Below are 6,334 nucleotides of genomic sequence, written 5' to 3'. Positions count from 1 at the left end.
AAAGGCTGTCAAAATGGATGCTGCCTTTAATCTAAAAGTACTCAGCTGTTGTCATTTTGGCATTGCCCCTAATCAGAACTGAAGATACGAGATTTAGGGTATTTCTGAGGAATTTTAAATAATTGCTAGAATCAGTTTGAGTTCTGTAAAAACCTGTACATACCGTGGGAGTGAAAACAAAGGACGACTCATGTGGATGATCCCTTGCCAAATTGGGCGTGTGAAAGCTTATAAGAATTTGCTAATATACCTTAATAGAGTGACTTAAGGCCTTAAGAATATAACTCCTTCAAATGCCTTAAAATTTCAAGAGGGTTTTACTACCCATGTTTTCTTTTAGGTATATGATGCATTTGGAACAATATAGATGGGCAAATGATTCTTTAAGCATTATGTTTGACACCAACGCGGAATTAAAATACAAGGCTTACAGATTGTATATGCTGATACATCAACAAAGCTAGAAAGTGGGAAAGACCCGTGTAGGTATTTTCTCCCATGTTAAGTGACTGGAGAGAGAACACTTTTCTGTAAATAGAACGGGTGCCTCAACTCATCTGACTAGTCTCCACAGAGGCGAATTAAAAATGGGTGGAAGAACTTATTCCAAGAGTAGGTTGAAGTCAGCAAAATTCTCCACTTAGTCAAGGACAAAGTTGTGGATAAACTAGTGAAAGGCACTTCTCGTTATGTTACACAATGTGCTTTCCATATGGGGCACATTCCTCCTAGATTTGAGCAGTGAGATAGGATATGCATTTTCACGTGGACTGTATACCATACCTTCTTTCATCAGATAATAAGACTTCACATTTCCTTGTTGCCCTGACTTCTAGGAATCTCAGGGCTATACTTAGTCCTCAGTTTCAGAAACAATGTCATTCTAGTGTTGTGACACTAGTAGGTCTTTTTCCCCCTAGGTGATTTCTTTTGTGCTTTTAAAAAAATTGTTCCCATACAGTGCTCTGAAATTGCAAGTTGCTTCAGATCCTTTACGGGAATATGAAGGGCCTAATTTCTATATCAAATAAACATATATAAATGTCATTGAAATAATTTCTTACATGTTTTGACCTTAAGATCTAAAGATAAATCTACAAATCATGGCCATTAGGATTGCACAAATAGTTATAAAACCGAAGTTGAATTGGGTGGGGGCAGCTTGTTGTGTTGAAATGGTAGTTTCTTTTTTAAAAAGTTTGAATGCATTATTATTCTTTGTGTACACAAAACAACACATGCATCTCCTGCCTTTCACAGGACATACTGCCATCCCTCGTCCATAGGTCTTGTTCCTGTCCAGGTTCCACCTGTATGAATGTAGCATCTTTGAAGATGTTGTTTAAAATGGACTCCTCTCCAAAACCTCTTATGCTAGATGCTTTCCAATTTCTGTTACTTTTATTTTTTTTTCAAAGATATTCATTTTTCAGTGTCACACTGCTGCTATTTACCTATGTTCCTGTTGTCTCTTACCCACCATCTGCGGCAGCATCCTATATATGCATATATACTCCAGGACCCATTTATTAAGTTTGTCTTCATTATTGGCATATTTTCTTCTGCCTCTCTACAATGTTAAATCAGATCCTTTCCCACAGACAAGAGGTTTTAAAAAAGAAACCTATGAACACAACAGTTTTCATAGACAAGAAAAAATGGTACTTATTAGACACAGTCTTCTCTGTAATTCTCTGTCTTCTATGTTTATTTCCCCAAATCAGATGATTTTGGTAATGCAAGAGCATTATCCATCTCTTTGTAATACCTGAGAATTTGTCCAAGTTATTTAGAGATGCTTTATTTTGTAGTATTTCAGGGTTTTTTTGTATTTTTAATACAAAAAATTTAATACAAATACTTTCAGTGTTGTTTCTTAAGATTTACCACATACTGAAGCTTTGCCTGGTGAACTTAAAACTCAAACAAAACCACAAATGTGTTAGTTTAGGTAAATCTTACTGAGTGCAAAGGAAAGCTAGCATTCCCTTTTCTTTTTGATGCAATTGTATGCTATATCAACGTTTACACAAATGATGTCTCTTTTCCTGTGACTATTTTCCAACACATAACTGTATCATGAAAACAGTTTATTAGTAAGTGCTTCAAAGTGATTTGCTGTGAGATATTTCTTCAACTCAAACTTGTATTTTCTAAATGATTTTTTTAAAACGTTTGGACCTTCAGAACAGGGTTCCATGCCAAAATGCCATTACCTCCTACTCCTTAAAGGCCTGCTTTGTATGTCCAATGAGCCAATACACTTCCAAAAGGAAAGCCACTCTTCTCTTCCTTTTTTAATAAATGGAAAGCCTGAGACTTATAGTTTCCAAAGAAACTAATTATTCAGAAGGATCTATGCAGTATTTGGTAGGGATAGAGTTTCACTTAACCAAGGAAGTTACGACTTGGGTGGGAGTACTTCCTCATGCTCAGTCATCCCCAGACAGTGGTTGGAAGAGCAGTCTTGAATGGTGAAGGTTGAAGGTTTGGTTCTACTAGAGAACCAAATAAAGTTTTTGCCTCTCAGAGCAATAGATTTTGTTTCAAGAAGTTCACACGTGTGATGTGAAGATAATGGATTAGAGGCATAGCATAGAGCAGCGGTCTCGTAGTGTTTCTTGGACCAGCACCCACAGGTTAAAAATGCAAATTCTTGGGGTGCCTCGGTGGTTCAGTGGGTTAAGCCTCTGCCTTTGGCTCAGGTCATGATCTCAGGATCCTGGGATGGAGCCCTGCATCGGGCTCTCTGCTCAACTGGGACCCTGCTTCTCCCCTCTTTCTGCCTGCCTCTTGGCCTACTTGTGATCTCTCTCTCTGTCAAATAAATAAATAAAAACTTTTTTTAAAATGCAAATTCTCAACCCCTCACTTAGACCTCCTGAATCAGAACCTGAGAAAGGAGCCCAGTAATTGGTGGTTTCATAATCTCTCCAGGTGATTCTGTTTTCTGCTAAAAATTGAAGAACCAGTAGAGTGGAGGCAGGAAGACTGCCTTGAAATATGTCAAGTTCTGAAACTGTACCTAGGGCACCCTTCACCTGGCACATAGCAGGTACTCAGTATAGGTTGCTAAATAAATAAAAACAGTCAGAAATAATGGAAGTCTAAATTAGTAAAGAAAAAGCATATAATATCAGAACCAAGAAAGATTGGTTCCATATGCAGTTCAGTCAAGAACAGAATTGACTCTTAATGAGCTCTTATAAATAAGTTATGAAATTTGCCCTTATTTGATAGTTTTCTTCCTTGTCTTTCCTTGTATTGCTCAGTATAAATTCAAAGGACATGTTGTGTTTTCTTAAAAACATGAATAAAGAGGGACATTTTAGTGGCTTCTGCCTCCTTCTGAAGAGGGCCTGGGTATTTCTCTGCCACCTGAAAGAGAATCCATGTGGTTGACAAGGTGCCCCAAGTCCTGGGGCTATCAGAAAATATGACAGTGGGAACTAGGCAGACTATCTGGGATGAAGAATAACTTGAGGGATAGTTAGGCCCAGGAGGAGGGGCCATGTATTCCTAAAGCTGCAGTGTCATTGTTTTCGAGGAAATTCCAACCTTGTAGCAGAAAGGCCGGTAATTCCATTATTAATGTCTTTGCTATGTTCACTGATAACAAGGAGATTTGTCAGAGGGAAGCACCCAAATATCTCCTCTCCACCAGCCATTCTGTTGGAATTTGACACACATACTTAAGCTTTACACCTAAGCACATCATGTTAATATCTCCATTGTATAAACTGAGGCCAGTGTGAGTAATTTATCTGAGGTTATGCAGCCACAAAGTCATAACATGGGAATACAACAAACTTAGGCCATCTGATTCCAAAGTCTGCATTTAATCTTTGGTTATTAAATAGAATGCATGAGGCGGTTAGAGTTTCAGACGTTTTGAATCTTTTTAAAGTATACATTTGTTACATAAACATTATTGAGTTTCTAATTATTTGTAGCATATTAATTAATGGTTTAGATAAAATATTTTGGACTTGAGTATTTCTCAATAGATCAGAAACACAATCTCCTGCTATAGGGTATACTGTCTGGGAAAACTGGATGTGAACAGCCACATTTGGCTTATGGCAACTTTAGAAGGAATATAACTTTCTGCCCCTTGTCCTTCTCTTTTGGTCTATGCTTTCTTTCTCTATCAAATGCTTTTAATTATATTTGTCTGCACTTAAGTAGAAACTTTTTTTTCAGTACTTCTTTTATAAAAGCAATACATTCCTCTTTTTCCTCCTCATATTTGATGTGTATTTCAAGCTTTGAAATGTCTTAAGTTACACTAGGGACACCCAATTATACTGTTGTAAAGAATGAGGTCTCAGAATTGTCACATTCTCCCATCCTCTTCCTGTATGAGTGTTACTTGTTGTCAGACCACTTGGCAACTTGATCAAAGCAGCACTGGATGCAAGAAACTTGACTCAAACTGGTCCTCCGTTGGTTGGAGACTTAGGGTCTTGAGAATTGCTCCAATTTCTTTACCTGCAAAATGCATATCATAACACTTGCCTCGAATTTACCTTTTTGGGGAGTAGTAGTGGTGAGGAATGACTGAATTAGTTAATTTACATAAAATAATTTCAGTTCCTTAAAGGTAACATGTGACATAAGTTAAACGCACATTCCGCATATTTTATGCTACAGTGGACCTTGGACTGTGAAAAATCTAGAAGTCTTTTGGATAAAATGGGGTGGAATAAGAAATCATTCTTATTTTAAAATATTTTTAATACTGTAATTACCATTTCACCCTTTTCTTATGGTTTAATCTTTATCCCTCACTTTCTTTCTTTTTTATTATTATTATCTTGAGTTAGCAAACATATAGTACATCATTAGTTTTTGATGTAGTGTTCAATGATTCATTAGTTGTGCATAGCACCTAATGCTCATCAAAACACATGCCCTCCTTACCGAGTAAGGGGTATACCTCACTTTCAACAACCATTCATTCTTGTGGGAGCAGCTTGAACAGCACTTGGTATCTTTGTAGGGGTTTTGTTGATTTGGGGTTGTACAGAAAGAAGTGGTAAACTATTGAGTGAAGCCAAAACATAATGGGGTATTCATGCTTTTGTTTTCTTGAGTCCTAAAAAACTGTGCAATGAATAATAAGAGATAATAAAACACACGGCTGGAATTTTACCAATACACACTGGTGTAGTGGGACATTAAAATACGGGAATATTTCTCTACTGATTGATAAATAGCAACTACCCTCAGCCCCCACATACTCCCATCCACTGCCCCAGCCTTCTTGATGTCAACACTGGGAAACCTTGAACCTCCTTATATCCAGCAATTGAAGGGTTAACACTTGCCCTGGCAAGGGGCTTCCGGTACTCTACTCCGGGTGACTGTTCTGATTGGCTGTGTTCAGTATTAAAGGTATTAAATATTTTAGATATCGCCCTCTGTGATCACATACAAAACTCAAAAGATCAACCATAGTAGTTTCATTGAAACTCTTGACAATTACTTTCTTCTTCATTTCTACATCCAGATCTTCCTGGATCTTAATTTCTGCCATTTGTCTTTTTGTTATTGCTTTAGGAGCTTAATATCCATGTGACATGAGAGAAGGGAAAGAAGACAGCCACTGGAAAACAAGTTGAAGGTCCACAGGCTGGCACTGAGAATGGGTTCGCCAAGATGTTCCATTTTATGGAACATCTTGAAGTATTTAAAAGAAAATGATGTCCCATGAAACTCAGATGCATATAGCCAGGTGCTTTCCTCTTAATATTTAAACCCATCTTATTTAAGATTTAATCCATATGTTAAGTCATTGACTTCAAAAGATATTCTTCGAGAAGCTAAGCAAAATGATGAAAAAGGGGTCTGAAGATTATGTTCAAAGATGTCATTTATGGATTGGGAGGGAGAAAAACTTGGGGGTTTCATGAAGTCCTTTAAGTATGTGAAATGTTCTAGAGCACAAGGGAACTCTTGAAATTTCACAATCGTAGAATCTTTCTTCATTTCCAAAAGAGCATGTTTTTGAGACAGCGTATAATATAGCTATTTGTTCTCTTGAACACATCTCAGGCAAGAAAAAGAAGTTGGGAAAATGAGCCCATTGTTTTTCAAAATTAGTGACAAACTTCAAAATAATTCCAAACAAACCTCAAATAAAACATTTTCCCCCTACTGTGAATCCTCTTTAAACTGTTTGGGTCAGTCTGTTTTAATGAGTCGCATTCACGCTGACACATCCACACACTTGAGACAAAGACGACTGCACCTCTAAACCCATTTAAAAATGATAGATGACTGTCAGCTTTGTGAAAGCAGCACATGCAGTGGCTTGATAGCGCAGAATGAA

Source organism: Neovison vison, chromosome 6 (genome assembly GCF_020171115.1).
Source record: "Neovison vison isolate M4711 chromosome 6, ASM_NN_V1, whole genome shotgun sequence".
NCBI lineage: Eukaryota > Metazoa > Chordata > Mammalia > Carnivora > Mustelidae > Neogale > Neogale vison.
The sequence above is the reverse complement of the archived record's forward strand: the minus strand, read 5'-3'. Positions refer to the sequence as shown.